At 42.3% G+C, this 16,881-nt stretch overlaps 1 protein-coding gene across 3 annotated transcripts in view; it reads left to right on the top strand.

The window, feature by feature from the left end:
• Positions 1-16,881, top strand: part of raraa (retinoic acid receptor, alpha a) — a 127,646-nt gene that overhangs the window by 34,071 nt on the left and 76,694 nt on the right. For 2 of the 3 annotated variants that reach the window (XM_033985366.2, XM_055229784.1), the window contains exon 2: positions 4,822-4,947. The gene's annotated coding sequence lies outside the window, so the exon portion shown is untranslated. Of the gene's footprint in view, positions 1-4,818; positions 4,948-16,881 lie in introns of all 3 variants that reach the window. The other variant, XM_033985365.2, reaches the window with a different exon arrangement.

The raw sequence follows: 16,881 nt of genomic DNA, 5'->3' as shown, positions 1-16,881 counted from the left end.
CAAAAAAATTATATTGGATTTCAAATAGTTTTATTTGTTTTATTGCAGCTCCTTTTTGTTTCCTCAGTCTTAGTTTTTAATGCTGTGTTCCCTTTTTATAGTTGTCATTGACAATATTTTGCCATTGATGCAAAGTTTCTCTGCATTGCCTTCATTTATATATATATATATATATATATATATATATATATATATATATATATATATATATATATACTTAATGCTGTCCCAGGACTGAGTCTGAACTTGTTGAATCAGACATATTCTGATAATGTTTCATGGCGTACACAGGGAATTACTGCAGTGGCGTTCAGATCCGTTCTCACACACACACACATGTATGTAAGCTGGATCACAGGGGAGCCTCTCCAAGGCCTTTTCTCTGTTACTGATTACCACCGATGAGATGCTCAGTTTGATTAACACTTCTCTTTCATCCCCTTCATTAGCGAGGGAAAGCCACTGCAGCCTCAGCTCATGAAAACAGGCCATGAATTAGAATCCACTTAGAGCCCACTCCGCTGCTAATTCCACACAACGGCAGCTAGCAGTGAGAAGTAATAAGAAAAGGGTGTTTGTAATTGTGTCTTTGGATGGTGCAGTGAACGCAGCAGCTGTTTCCCCAACACAAGCGGGCCCTGAACAAAGGCCAGAGTCAGCGTTGGAGGGCCACTCCGCTGTTGGATAGAGCTCACCAGCAATAAATGCGTGTAGACGAGCCAATTTCCTCTGGCCAAGCATCCTGCCGAGCAGAGGACCGGGCCCCGTCAATGAGAACCACCTGGAGCTGAGGGAAATGATTAGGGCTGGCACCACTGAGAGCAAAGAGCTGTTTTGTTAAGGAAGATTGAGAAGCGAGAGGGGGCCGGCCCGATTTGGGTTTGCTGGAGAAATATTGATGTTAGGTTTTTGTTAAGCGAGATCTGAGACGCTGGGTTGTTCTGTTAGTGCACAGTTATAGGAGATTCTATTGGTTGCAGCATGTGTTTTGGGTTTTGACACTGGGGATGATGGCTGTGTCGCTCCAAGCGTGGGACAGGCCACAACAGTGGGCTTTGGGGTAGAGCTCCCACACAGTCAACACATGCCTTCTTAGAAGTCCTTAAACTTCAGAGGGCCGCTAACCATGAAGAGGATGATCACTTTGTCTCTACACTCATGAGAATTTGAATACCACCACAAAAATCTGTCTGTAAAGGCACAAAGAATAGCCATAATATCTCCACGACCAAGTTTGGTTCCAGCGGGCCCACCCATAATACAAACAGGCCCGCTTTGAATGAAATGACTTTCAATAGGCTTTGTCAGTCAAGTCTCTGTGACATGAAATAAAAACAACCATTACAAAAACCATCTTTCATACATCAGAGGCTTGGCTACATAAGCTACAAAAGGTGAGGCCACATTTTTCTCATTTAGTGGTCTTAAGAGCTCCAAAAGCCAAGAGCAGTTTGCTTTCTTTGCAAGATCCACATCTGATAAAAATGCCTGTTGTGATTGTGGAAAAATGTTTGATGGACTCCAGCTTTGGTATATTCCATATTTTATCAATCCTATTATGTACAATAGAGTCATGTGAGTGGACATGTTGTTTGCTGAAGTCAGTGAAACAACACACTAAAGATGGTCACGCTATTTAGACCAGTTGTAGTTGTTGTTTTATAACCTGTCTATCAGATGTCATCTGACAGTGTCATAATGTGAAAGAGCTGATTATCAAGATAAACGATATGTAATTATGACTGTGCTTATTTTCTGGCCCTGAGCTGTTGTGCCATTCATCAAAGCCTTCATTCACTTTGATGTTGATTTAATTTTCTGACCTTTTCATTTAACCCCACACATCTTTGGCGCGTCCTATAACAGCCATGTCTGTGTGTACAATGTGTATGTGTCTGCTCATTCCCACTGGGGTTATCAGGGCTGAGTGAATTTTGGCTTGTGGACAGTAGCACTGATCACATTTGATGAAGGAAATACATACCACAGAGGATTGTGTGTGTGTGCAGCCAGGTCAAGGAGGTTATCGTGGCTCTGGTTTGTGAAGAATGTGAAACTAGTTTTTTTGTCCCTCTCCTTCAGTAGTTTTTTTTTTGTGGAATACTTGATCCTTGGGCTTATTTTTGACTTTCAATTTTCTGTTATCTTGGTATTCTTATCTATGTCCATCCCTACACGGTTCCTGGTCTGGAGCTTGGCATTTGGGTCTTAACTTGAACTGGCATCATTTGAATAGTCCATAAAACACTGTGCCAAATGATTGTGCCATTGTTTTCTGTCACCAGCAAGAGCAAGAAGTTTTTGTAAGGGAAGTGTATATGAAGGATTTAGCGTTTTAAATTGAATAGTTTTACAAAGAAAAAATACAAAATAATCTCCCAAGGCTCACATTTGTGTGGTTGGAGAAGTGCACACATTTCCTCTCAGTTTGTTGTGCAGGTAAAAGGGTTATAACATTTCATAAAGCCCACAAAAATCTATTTTATGTAATATAGGACCTTTTAAAATAAACTAGTGGAGTCTGTAAAAATCCAGTACAGCAGCTTTAAGATAATGCATAAATGGCAAATAACTACTGTTTCTCTGTCATCGATTTCTTCTCCTTTTGCCTGAAAAATGAAATAAAGCAATATGTTTTTTCTTTTTCCAAATGTTTTTGACAAGTACTCTTCCAACGAATCCCAGCGTGCAACTCTCACACACACTGACTTATACCTTGGAACAAATCCCTAGATGTGTTTTTTATGGATTTACTGATCAATTGAAGATGAGTTCTACTTTTTTAAGATGGATGCAAGAAAGATATTTCAGAATCCAACAATGTGAAATCTGAAACACTAACCTATACTGAGAACAGTGGGATAGTGAGCCTACATTCTCTGACATTGTGTGTGTAAGTCTTTGTTCTGCCTGGCATGTAAATCATAATGGATCTCATTATCCAGCTGGGTTGCATTGGTGGGGCCTGTCTGGCGAGGGATGATAGCTGGATGGCTCTGGGGCGGCCACCAGACACACACAAGCTGCTTTTGTAATGTTTCGTGTTCATGTGATGTGAACTAAAACTACAATTGAAACTTAAATGTGCAATATGTAACATTTCTGGTAGAGGTCGAGAATATGTTTTTTCTTTCATGGTCATTGCCAATACGATTGTTTAAATTGCAGAGAAACCGATTGCTGATAAGCTCTGCCAATATTTTTTGGGCCAATATGCAAGGCCGATTTTGATTATTTTCCCCAAATTATACAATTTAGAATGACTATAAACCTTCTTCACATTAAAGTGTTCAAATGAAGCTTTATGCATAATCTGAGGCATCTGGTCGGCCCGAACAAAATGTTGTGCTCTGCGTGAGATTTACAGCAGAAAGTGAAGTCTAAAAGGTAAAGTAAAAAGTGCAAAGATCCGATATATCACTGATTTCTGCTGGGAGGTCTCCATTCAATGCTCCATCCATCGTGCATTAAATAAATCACATGTTTCAACTGTAAACATGTGAGTGAGTCTGCCTCCACAAATATGACACCTGCTTGTCGTTATGTGGAGTAAATACTGTGGACCATTTCAGGCACAGCAATGACATCTCCTTGGAGACGAGATGGTGACAAACCCTGCACCAGAAAAGTTACATAGTACACCTTTTAAGATATTCTTCAGACTGACTTTGAGTTCCTTGTCTTATTTTATTTATGAGGTGCACACCATGAATGCCATTGGGGGATAGTGCCAAAGATACAAACTGCTGCATTACACAAGTGAATTAGTGCAACATTTAACCACTATTTGAGATTGTTATTATCTGAACCGAAAAGGCCTGATTTATGTCCTGGCCTTTTCTGTGCCCCTATTATTGTGACACGTCTGCCTTGTCAGAGGTCTCAGTGCTTCTAGTTTGTTTGTAAATAAATAAAGGATAAATAGATATTGCAGTATGTTGATTGTATGTGGCAAAAATGGATCAGGAGGAAATTGCGGGAATTGTGGTGAATTCCAATTACAGTATAAATGCCTGTAAAATGAATATTGTTTCCCTTCAGCTTTATAGGAGTTTCTTAATGCAGAGTTTTCGAGCCCATTGGCAGCCCATCTAGACACAATGGGCATTAGTGGCTCAGCTTGCCATCAGACAGAAGGCGATGTGATGCAGAGAGGAGGGAGGGACACATGAAAAATGGAAGTTATCCAGTTACCCGCTCTCTTTCTCTTCCTCCATACTTCTTTTACGCTTTTCTTTTTACTGTCCTCATCCCCGATCTGTCACTAGTTTGCTGGACACCGGCAGATGTCCCCTGGGGGTCCAAGTCCAAGCCGGCTTTGGCATCTCTTCCTTATTTTACTGTGAGCGTGTCATGAATCACATGTGTGAAGCATGCAGAATATGCTGTTGTGGTGGGGCAAATGCCTCAGTAAATCACTTTTTGTGCACCAACAAACATGCGGCTGCTCTGTTTTTGGAGCTGGCCCCTGTGCTGTGAATACAGGCGGAGCAGTTGGTAACGTGGTTAAGGCCTACACCATTTGTCTGGACATGACCATTACCCAAGCCAATTACTGGCTGGTGTACAGGCGGCTCGCCAACAACCTAATGTTTTCTCGTCATGCTTGCTCCCCCTTCCCCAGCCTCTCCCTTTACAAATACACACACATAAACACTAGGGGAGCATAGATACAGAAAGGATGGAGGGGCCTGGGGCGAAACCCCCACTCACACACTGACTGATACAGCTAATAAACTTTCATTTAAGATAATGCTCCTCTCTCTCTTCCCTTCAGTTTCCATACTCTTAGCCTCTCTATCTTTCTCTGTGTTTCAGCAGCAGAGGGGCTGGTCTGAGGAATCGATGAGGGCAGTCCTGCAGCCGGGAGCCCAGTTGGCCGAAGCACACAGCACTCAATCAGTCTGAGCAGCAGCACCTTTGTGAGGCTGGAGGCGACCAACTGAGGTAGACACTTCTGTAAACAGCACTACATCCTCCACTCCTCTGATACTGAACACAGAGCCTCCACTGCAGGACGCTCATCTGAGGAGAAAGCTGTCCACATCAACATCACATTTCTGAAACAACAGCGGAGTATGTTTGTGCTCCTGCCAGCTCCGAGTATGTCTGAATACTCGAGGTGCTATGCTAATGAAAGTTTAAGACAAGGCTCATCCTATGCTGCTCTTTATTTTTAGCTATGTAAGTAGGCTTTGTTTTAGACCACAGTCCGCCCACTGTGTACATGAGTGGTTTTCCCCTGCTATAGTAACTGTGTCATGTACCTTATACAGGATACAATGCGACTTGTCTGACACTTTAACTTTTCCTGTTTTCTGTTGAATTTTGATGATTTGATTTAAATGACATTCTGTATTCATCATTCTGTATTCATCATTAACACTGATTGGCAGAATATTTACTGAGGGGTTACACAGATGTAAGATCACATGATAATATTAAAGAAAGTCCTGTGATTGAATGTTGAAAATGATATTCTATTGTCTAAAGAAAGAGGATTTTAAAACATTTTCATTATGACAACACTAGCAGAGGCTATGCTGTCGGGTTGCGAGTGCCCTGTGATAAGTCTGCTCCCCAGCTCGCTCCTGTCAAAAGCCTTCTCTTGGTTTTGATATGTGAAAGTGTGTGAGAAAGCCTTTGATCTGTCCTCCAGCCTGAAGTGGATTCGCCTGGTCTCTCCGCTTCACCCACTGACCTCCCGGCAAACACTTATCCCCGAGCTTGCTACTCTTTTCTGTGCTGAATTGCTTTTGATGCCCAAACTGAACGAAGACAAGTGGCGCTGCTGCTTTTGTAAAAACAGCAAGACAGAGAAATCTCCCGGGTGTGAATTAATGAGCTTTCTCGCCATGCATTCCTGCGTCCAAATTTCCCCAGCCCACACTCAAGCGCATATCTCATTCCTGACTTGGAATCACTCCCCCAATTCCATTTCAACATAGGTGCAACCCCACTGTGCGCTCATCATTCAAGGCCGCCATACGTATCTATATGCCGTCTATTGCTGTATACGTCTTGCGTTGTATAGACCGTCTTAGTATTTTCTAATAAGACGGCAATAACAATAAATCCTACAGGCTAATCACCCGCTCGCCACTTTTCTTCCCTCCCAAACGCAGACGACGCGGTATTACCCTGCCTCTGCCTTCAATTACTCCATTCATCATGCGTCTTATCTGGCCGGCGGTTTGATTGAGTGCGCGGAGGGATGCGACGCAAAACTCTCGGCACAAGTGTGTGTTTGGAATGATGACAGCAATAGAAAAGCAAGAGAGGAAGGAGGGAGGGAGGGAGAAAGAGAGAGAGTGAAAGAGAGCGACAGAGAGAGAGAGAGAGAGAGAGAGGGGGGTGGGAGGGAATGGGTAAGTATGGGACCCACAGCAGATCCACACCAGTGTATAAATCAAACCAGATGATCCAAGTATATTTCCCCCTCCCTCCTACTGTCCCTGCACTTCCTTCCTTATTCCCTCTCTCCTCTGGAACAGATTTGTCTGGGGGCCCCTGTCCAATCTCCAGCAGTGCCGGGTGTTGGGAGACGGGTGACAAATTTTAATAAGCAAGGGGGCGCTGTAATTTAGGGGCCTGAGAGGCAGATTACGCTGATGGATACCGGGCCTCACCTAATGGTCCGGCCTACGGCTCTGGGCCCAAATTGGCGGTAATGAAAGTTTTGTGCAAATTGAGATGCAGCAAAAATATAGCATCATAACATCGTCTCCTTCAGTCTCTCCGTCTCATTTAAGTCTCTGCGTTTTCTCCGTATTGTATTCACTTTCACTTTGTAGCTGTCACCATAAGCAGTAGACTGTAGAGTGCACTGTTTTAAGCTTTCTGGTGCTTAAGCTTCAATACAAGTCGTTATAAGGAAGCTACGGTATATAATTTAACACTATATAAAATGCTGAGAAGTATAAATGTCATGATATCAAATTCATGAACTGAGTTGCACAATTATTTATTATAGTTTGTGTTATAATTATGGCAAAATCTTGTGTCCTGTCCCAATTCTAATAAACAGCCAGAAAAATAAGCACTTCATAGGACTATTTTTGCTTATAAACCATCACGATTATTGTTTTTATTTGTGGATTGCATATACTGTAATCAAATGTATGAATTACTGACTGTGAGCATCACTAGCAGGAAAGTGTAGCTACTTAGCAAGAGGCATTATTTGAGCACTCGGGTAAAAAACAGCCGACAGCTCTAAGCAAAACTAAGCTAACATACTAATAATTTGCCTGCCAGATATGCACTTTCTATACTCTCCTCACAATATCTCCTTTTCCTCTAGGACCATCAGCCGAGTCATATATCACAGTTATATAGCACAATTATATAGATGACGTTATACTTTTCTTGCTCATTATTTTACTCTTCGTCGCACACGTCTATTTTATAGCTTTCTCTCGCATACCCGCAGCGCTTTCAAGCTCCTTAACAGAATCGATTAGTCTGTCATCCATAGCCTTTCCTCTGTCTATTCTCCCTGCATCACTTCCCTGTCCCTGCTTAACTCCATCTGTTTACTTTTACTCATTAGCTCTGCCCCCACCTGCATTTCGCTTTGTCATGGCTAGTGGGATGAGTTTTCTACGTAAAACGGGCCAGTGGTGTTGTCTGCCCGGCTGTTGCGTTGTCAGAAAGAATCCCTCTCCATCTACAGGGAGCTAAACCGACTGTCTGCAGCTACCTCCGATGTATATTCCTCTCTTTCGTCTCGGGGCGGCTGGAATCACTCTGGGCTGCCACTCCCGACAGGCCACATCTGCCATGCATTAGAAGACCGCGGAGAGTTTTTAGGACACTTTTTTTTTTTTCGGGATATGGCAAATGTATCCACGTCCAGCTCCTGTCTCCCACTGGCTGAGTTATTCCTTGTATTTTGGTTCTGCTGATGAATAGCCACTTTTCCAGTAAACCAAGTAAATAGATCCCAGTCGGGAGGCAGCCATTTTGAACAAAGTTTAGGTCATAGTTTCCTGCTAATACTTTTTTTTTTTTTCCTGTCACTGCTCGCTCAGAACAATGTAGGCGACCCTTACTGCGTTCCACAAACCATAACATCATGTACAAAAGACTGAGAATACAGATATGTTTTCGGAAACTCCTCAACATGTTCTTGTCCCAATTGCTACTTGTAAGAATAACCAGTTTCTAACAGTGTCATTGGTCTGTAACATATTGATTATTAGCTGCAGGATCTGGCTGGCAACAACTTTTTCACACTCATATTGCTAATCTGTGAGAAACTACGTGTAATTAAGAGTCTTCATGATGCTGATGAAGTTGATATTCTCCGTTCCTGAATCCTGGAGTCGCAGTTGTAGCATTTGATATTGTAATTGTCTCCGGTCCTCTAAGACTTGTTGTAACATCACCATGAAACTGAGAATAGCGGTATTTGGGTGTGTGCGTGCGTGTGTGTGTGCAGGTCCTCATAGCACCTTCAGTTCCCTTTCAAAACTCCCCCACATCTCATTGTTTTTTCCAAGACTATTGCAGTCCTCCTCCTCCTCCTCCTCAGCGTGCCACCTTGAGTTATGTGCCGATCTGTCATTAATAGCATCATTACCATTTATTTTCCTCCCTCAATGCTGCTGTGTGCATTTCAAAGTACAGCGTGGATGCTCACTTCATTAAACAAGCCAACATCCAATTTTCCCTCCATGACAGAAGCGGAGGTGTGCTGCTTGAAGTCTCCCAGCGTAAAGTCAGAGCGCACACAGTAGCCAGATAAGCAGTCCCTTGTCTGTCATCTTTTGTGTATTTCCCAACTTTTCTTGCACAATCAATGTCTTTTGCAACAGAACAGAAGAATATTTATGCTACAAATAAAACTTCCAAGGCAACTACTTTGAAAGTTCAAACACAATACAAAAGAAGTGATCAAAATGTATTTCACAACAGAATTCCTTGATTTGCAATTCTCATAAATCGGATTTGAAGTACACACCTGGGATGCTGTATTGTGCAAAAGTGCTCTAAGATTTAAGAATCAGTTAAAAAACATATTTAAATGTTGTTGTTTTTTTTTTCTTTTTACTTTCTTACTTTTATACACTTGCTTTTAGTTGCGCAACCCCTGCTTTTCGTCACGCGTTACTCCTCTGTCTTAGCTACGTTTCATCAAATCATCAAATTGCTACGTCCCTGAGCAATTCTATTAGTGTGTTTTACAAATCATAACATTCAGTTTACATTTGGTGCGCTATAGTATTTTCAAAAATGGGTTTGTGGATGCAGCAGGCAGCCGTGCTCGTAAATGAGTGGCAACTGGCTGCGAAGTTTATCTTGGCAACAGGCGGCTCTTGTTGATTGCTCACCAAAGTCTGTGGTTGGCCTCTCCAGACAAATGAATATGATCTCTTTTGGTGTCCCGGGCAATTTAGTGCGGTCGAGTCAGTGTGGGTAAGCCGGCGTAGGATGCAGCCGCTCTCCATGGGTGCCGTTTTAAGCCTCAGTAAGGTTCACACTCCATCGGACCGAGCGGTTTGTTACCAGTTGATTGTTTATTTTTCTTGGGCAGAAAGTGGCTAAGGAAGGGAGGGGGCCAGAAAGTCTATGAATCTATGACAGGAACAGGGTACGTGGCTCAGACTGTAAACTCACAGGGTTTCGAAGTTCCTCCTTTTTTTTTTTTTTGTAATTTGTTTTAAAATGTCCGGTGGTCAGGCGTGTAGTAATTTGGCATTGTGCATTTTGGGTTTGCGCAAGTGCTGGCCGTTGCAATTTCTTGGAGAGGCGGGTGGGATGAGGCCACGTTTTGCTAATAAAAACAACCCTTTGAGATGCCGGGAACAATGAATAATGCTTGGCTGATTCTTTTACCATTTTCGCTCCTATATGGTTCGATGGATTTGGATTTCAACTTGTTTGAAGGGTCTTTAGCGCGCTTGATATGGTGTAATCTGACATGTAGGCTATAGTGGAAGGGCAATAACGCAAGAAACCATATGAATTGCTTCCGTGTTCTCCTCCCACATCATACATTTATGGTTGATGATGCCCGGAGATCCCAAACGGTTGCTTTGATGTTGGAGTTCCCCTTCATCTGCTGTATAGTCACATGGTAGAATGAGGAGGATGAGGAGGGGGAGTCCCAAGATTTGAAATGGGATATGGAGGAAAATGAAGGGTGCTCTGCTGGAGGAGGGCAGTGTGGCAAGGTGCTGATGGGAAAGAGACGAATGGCATGCCAGTGTCAGAGGTAGTGGTCGAGGAGAGAGTGCAGGGGAACGGATGGAAGGAGGGCTTGACTGATTAACCTGTTTACCTCTTTGAAAATGCCCCGGGCGCCATTCTGATTAAACTTCACTCTTTCATCTATCATCGCCGCGGCCCGCACGGAAACCTCTCGAGCTGCCAATACTACCTCACTACCTCCACCTACCAGCAACCGCAACCTCCTCCAGCAAACCCAATGTTTACCGCTGCCTTCATTTGCATGTCATCTTTACTTGTCGCTGTCCCCTTGAGAAGAACCCACCTCCGTATGATTCGGTCTTCCTTCTCCTGATATGCTGAGTGTGTCTTATGTCTGCTCCTCCCACTCTGCTGTTGCTATAGGCCCCTCGACACTGCGACTTCTTCTTCCACAGCGATGTTCTTTACCATCTCGAGGCTTTTAGCACCTCCGGCATAATGCGATTACACCCGTTTGGGGATGTGATATTGTCAGAGGCTTTCTAAAAATAATCCTTCAGTGCAGTCACATAGTAGAACACAGAGAAGGCAACCAGTCTTGATAGAGTGATGGGCATAGGCACACAATGTCCTGGCCATTCAAGCACAAATGTTCGCCCCTTTAAAAGCTTTTTTGCACCGTCACGGGCAGACTCTTATGCATGCGGGGAACGGTATAGACAGGAATCGGCAATTAGGTTTGGACCTACTTTTTCTTCCCTCTTTGTAGGGTTACATCAGGCAACGGGCTGAGAAAAAGTTAAGATAGAGCCCCTTGAAAATTAATTAGATTTAGAAAGAAGTACACATGAGAGGCACTCTAAAATGAAGGCCACAGAAGGTTTTAGTTTGGACAAAAGGACTTTATAAATATACAAGTCCACATAAAAATACAAACTTCTTGCGTCCGTTTTCCAGTTTGCTAAAAAACTTTTTGAAATTGCAAGGACAAAGAAAAGGAGTAATTATTATTTTTTGTAAGTAAACATTGTAAGTGAACATTGGGCTTTATATTTGTATAGTATAAGCCTTTTGCCAGACTCTACAGTTGTTCATGTCCTACTACCACTGATCTCATTTTTGTGGAAATTAGGTCAGTGCTGAGTCTGATCACGCCTCGCTTGTTTCCCGCCAGTTTGACTTTCTTTTTTCCCCTTTCTTTTCCTCTCTCCTCTTTCTGTCCACTCTCCTGCTCTGTCTCCTCTTCCATTGCTCTTCCTGCCAGCGAAAGTTGACTCAAAACACATGGGCAGTGGCTTGCCTAGTCATGCCTCCGAATGCGTGTTGTCTGTCAGGCCAAAAACGCAGAAACACAAGAGGCTTTCATAAAAGTTGAGCTCTTTAGGTCAACGTGGTTTCTATTTGTTTGTCAGTTTCGGGGTTTGTACGACAAGAAATTGATTTAGTGAAAATCCCTCGGAGCTGAATGGCAACAGGCGGATGAAGAGGTCGGCGGGAAAGCCAAGTCAACAAGCAAGTCATTTGGTGTTGTTACAATTATTTCTGCTTGATTATGAAAAATGAAGATGGACATGTGGAAATACTTGGTTTCGATATTAGAGGTTTTTGGCATGGAGTGTTATTCTTCTGCTTCCAAAGCCCCAAACCTTTTTCTGAAACATAGTGAGGTCAGATGTTAAGTCATAAAGCATCAAATGAACATGCAATGGAATCAAAATTTTAATTCCACACACCTTCACTAGAATCATTTGGATAATTTAAGCTCAGGAATTGCCAAACTCTACTGAACTAAAGGTGAAATGTAGCTGTTAACGTGAAAACTACCTCTTAATGACATAACAACGAACTATTTTAGGCTTTGGAGATATAACAGACTGATAATAAAAGGTTACTCAAACATGCGTGACAGAAACAAAACTCAACTCCTGGTATGCTTTTGGTGAGATAACAACAATCTAACATGGTACAAAGCTCACCAGAGTCAATTTTGCGTAATATAGGATTCATTCATTCATTAATTCATTGGAAAGGTGGTGAACTTTTTGCATAACATAAAAAAATGGGTTGAGAATTTACTTTTTGCGAGATACAAAGAGACATTTTCAAAGAATTGTCAATAAATATTTCCTATTTACAAAACTTGCTTCATTTCTATATTCTAGTGGATCTAACCTTGTAGCTGTAGCAGTTTTTCAGCGTTAAACTGGATTGCATTAAATTGAATGGCTACATATTGAAACCAAGTGAAGTCGACCCAACAAGTGGAAATGGAAATTGCCTTCGATTAGGTCAAGTCTTAAATCTAACCTGATGTTTGGGGGCTGACGATCCCCTCTGTACACAAAGCCGAGGGGGGTGTGTGTGCGCTTTTATTGTCTTGATGGAGCCTAACCCCCGAGGGCAGCGGGGCAGTTTCCCTTGTGCCCAGACAGCCTCTACGACGTTAGCGCCGCTTGTGATGGACTGATTTAATCCTCCTGATGGTGCTCCCAAGACACAGGCAGAAGGACGCGCTCTCTTCCCAGGCCGTACATACGGACATAAAGGATGCTTGTGTGTAAAAGGAGAGGTCACAGGGGCTAACAGAGTCCCCTGGCTGTTCTCAAGGTTAATGCGAGACTGACAGCTACTGCTATTAGCGGCCTTCGGATGGGTCCCACCCCCCTATAGCGGATTCATCCCTTTGGCAGCAGTGCATTAAGATGTAACAGCTCCACTCCCAAGTGTCACTCACCCCTTTCCGACAGGGACCTACATCATAATCTTACATTTCCTATTAGCTCCTATTGTCTCACTTGCCCACAATGGACCATTAGTGGCATAGGTGTTGCTCGCTCGCCGTCTCACTGTCACCTACCCCCTCGGCCTGTATATGTCATTACTTCATGTTAATTGAAATAGCGCGGACATTGTCTATATGGCCCATTACAGGCAAAGAGGCCTTGTTGGTTAGTGTCGCCAGCGCTTCAGGGCATCAGCTCATTAATTTTCATCGACTGTGTTTGACTTATGCATGTACGAAGAGGCGTGTCTGTAAGAAAAAAGGGTACGAAAATACTATCAAGAAGAGAAGCGGCAAGTTGCACCCAAACCGTGCACAGCTCATTTGCATTTTAATTCCAGGACATTAGGCAGATGTGCACATTGAGAGAGGGGAGGTTTAGTGAGTAGCTCAAGGACGTGCAGATGAGATGAGTTTTCAGTAAAAAAAAAAAACCAAAAACAAAACAAAACAAGGAGACAGTAAGGGGATGTTTTCTGGGTAAACTTAGTTAAGTGACATTTAATTTTGTTTTCAGTTGGAAGTGGCTCTGTTTTCCGATCTCATTATGTGCAACTAGCAGCTATGTTTGCTTATACAAATGCAGACTGCAGAACAAGGCATTATGGGGAATGATTTTGGGAAGATTTTATATATTCTGTACAAAACTCTACTACTTTTTATTTCTCAAGTCATGTGTCCTGGACAATCCTTTACTAACCATAACAGCATGCATTGGATTTTGTATGTGCCAGTTTTGGAAGCATTGGTTTATTTAGAATCTATCCAGGAATTTTTCACCAATATGACCTGAATAGGAATGCCTTCTCTAGCCACAAGTGGTCACTAAAACGTTTGAACTGCCTTTTTTAATTTAATATTGATTCTTAACCCTCTGGACTACTGGAGTGTGAGGTATCCTTCTGTAGCAGCTGTTGAATGAGCATTTATACTGTAACCTGTAAATAAATATATGATACATGCTTTTGTTTTGTTTCCTTGGATTGGACCTTATTGGACTGGACATTATCGTGGGTTGTAATTCACAGCAGTAGTATGTGCGTGTTTGCGCGTGTGTGTTGGGGGGAGGGGGATTATTCTCAGAGGTGGAGGGGTTGGGTTGCCACTGTCCTTTTGAAGAGTGATGATGTTGTTGACTCACTGTCGTCCAGTTGCCAATCAATCAATTAACCAATCAATAGTCATCTAGTGAGCGCCTAAGGACATTGAGGAAAATCTCTCTGAAACACTTGAATCAATTACATTTTGTCTTAGCCAGAGGCCTGTGCTCAGGTGCAGTGACACACAGACCACACACACAGATTATATGTTACAGATCTACATCTAAAACAGGACCAGCATGTACAGGTCCGCCCCTGCACATATCTAAACACTGTCACATTGGAGAAAATTGTGCGCCTTCATTCTTCTGTTGTTCCTCCTCCTCTCCCTCTGTCCTAATGGGAAAGAGCATTCTCTGGCTGCAGTCTGTGCTATAGCTGGCCACACTATAATACTGTTAATAGATAGGCCTGACAGCTTATGGAGTCCATGCATTTTTAAATGGGAGTTTTATGACTCCTAGAGAGCACTCGCCTGCTGCAAAGAAGCCAAGAATATGCCTGATATTTTCAGTACATGTTTGATTGATCTGGTTATAAGGGATACAGCACAAAGTACATAATCTTAGGGTGGAACAATTTTGGCAATGTAAAAACATCTGACAAGTTTAGCTTTGAGTTTCTTTTTCTATTCACAGTATTTATTTAAAACTAACAAGCATTTATATTTGACAAAAGACTGAAATATCCACTGCTAAACTAATACAAACATTGCATGTATTTTAGAACATGTTTATTCAGAATAAAATTGAATATTTTGTCGGACATAATACGATTTAACAAGAAACAGTATTATTTAGTGCAACTTATCGGCCATGTGTTGAAATTATTGTAACTCCTGCAATGTATTTATTGCATCTGCTGAAATAGCTATTTTTATTTGATCACGATTTGCTTGCAGCGCTTCCACTTGTTCTGCTGAAAAAAACCCTCACACTTACCAATGGGGGTATATGCATTCAAGGACACTCTGATAAGGTCACTCACTGTGGTCATGAACTCAGTTTCTATGAGGGATATTTGTTCTTGTCAACAGGATCCAGCTGTTCTGTTCTATATGTCGTTGCAACAGATGCCTGGAGGATTTGCACACTTCTGACCACAGATCTAACATATACCGTATGTGCCCTAAAGAGACTGGCCATGTTGACCAGCACATGGTGGCACTCATCTGTCCAGCCTGACCCACTAACCACTGACTTCTATAAACAACACAGGACAGTGCACATGTGAGCTCGATCTGCCCCACATACTGCAGCCTGCTTATCTCTGGGATGGCACCAGTGGTTAGTCATGGGAGTCTGTGGTCTCCTTGCGGGGGGAGTGAGTGACATAAAGAGAGGAGGGTGAGTGTGCGCAGACAGCCCGAGTCTCAGCACTGTCCCTGGGTCAGCTGATGTGTGTGTACACTAGTGTAAGAAGGATCATCAAACCAGCTGACAGGGGATTTCCAACACTCTATGGGCAAACTATACTGAAAGGCCCATTGTTGTGTTGGATAACAAGTACAATGAAATAATTAACACTTATGCGAGTACTTTCCAATTCACAGAAATTCTTGTTAAGTAAATTTTCTTTTGTCATAACAATGTGTGAAAAACCCTCATGTCTGCACTTGTTTTTGTTGCTTTTGTTTATTTGTTTTTGAGAGTTTAGTTATTTCAAGAACATTTATGAAGTTTCAGTTGAGTGAAAACAACGATCTGGAAAAGAACATCATGCGTAAGTAGCTTTTTTTTGCACTGATGACATAATGGCAATGATCTTTTAAGGGGATTATGCAAAATGTACCTCCGTGTATACCGTATTAAAGTTGATTGTCCCATCCCTAATTTACATTATCGTGAAATATATTGTGCTTTACTTAACTTTACTTTTACTTTTAATTTTACTTAACTTTGCACTGATAAACACACTAGAACAACAAAGCTTACATCATTTAACATTGTGGAGCCTTGTTGACTGTCCTCCTCAAGTGGGTACACCCGCTCGGAGATGCACTTCTCTTTGATCTTCCTGCAGGCGAGTGGCGGCACAAACAGGAAGAGGCCCAGCGCTTTAGTGCGTCATCGGCCCCTCCTGTCACTGGCTCTTCTGTACCTCACCTCACATTGTTAGACCCATATCCTGGATGGGTGCACCAAGTTTACACCACGGAGATATGTTGAAGTGCACGGACTTGATTAAAGACATGGAGAAACATCCTTTAGAGCCAGATGTGTTCTTTTCCCCAGTGAGTTTAAATGTCTCCCTGGAAACGCATGTCTGAAATGTGCATGAAATATGACGGTGGAGTGTTTTGACTGTATGCAGGAGAGGGGAGGTCCGAGTCCAGCCCTGAAATGTGGAGTTGATTTGCGTTTGGCCTTTGTGGAGTGGAGGAGTAGCCTCGTTCATGCACACACTTTGGGTTTCCATGCATCTTGGGGACATTGCATGGATTTACATTTCTTTCCTGGAGACTAATCCATACTTTAACTACAATTCTTACTTGTCTAACTTAAGCCTAAATCCTATTTAGATGGAGTTTGATGGGGTAGACGCAGTTTGAATGGATTCAATTGGCAAATCGCAAAGGCCACAATTTCTGACCGTCATTTCCTGCACAAACCACTAAATATTCTGTCTAATTCTGCATAAAAACTGCTATCCCTGTAGTTTAGGTATGTACAAACATGTTCTGTTTTTCTTGTATTATTTTGTTAGTTCATAGGCATATTTGTCAATTTGTCAATCCTTTAGGATGAATTTAAAATGTGAACAGTACTTTGACCATAATCATATAGTTAAAAGAAATCACAAATCTAATCACAATCGCAATGCTTATCAGAAAATTTTCAATCA

This window comes from Periophthalmus magnuspinnatus, chromosome 19 (genome assembly GCF_009829125.3).
Source record: "Periophthalmus magnuspinnatus isolate fPerMag1 chromosome 19, fPerMag1.2.pri, whole genome shotgun sequence".
Taxonomy (NCBI): Eukaryota; Metazoa; Chordata; class Actinopteri; order Gobiiformes; family Gobiidae; genus Periophthalmus; species Periophthalmus magnuspinnatus.
Note: the sequence above shows the minus strand (reverse complement) of the source record. Positions and strands in the feature narration are given on the sequence as shown.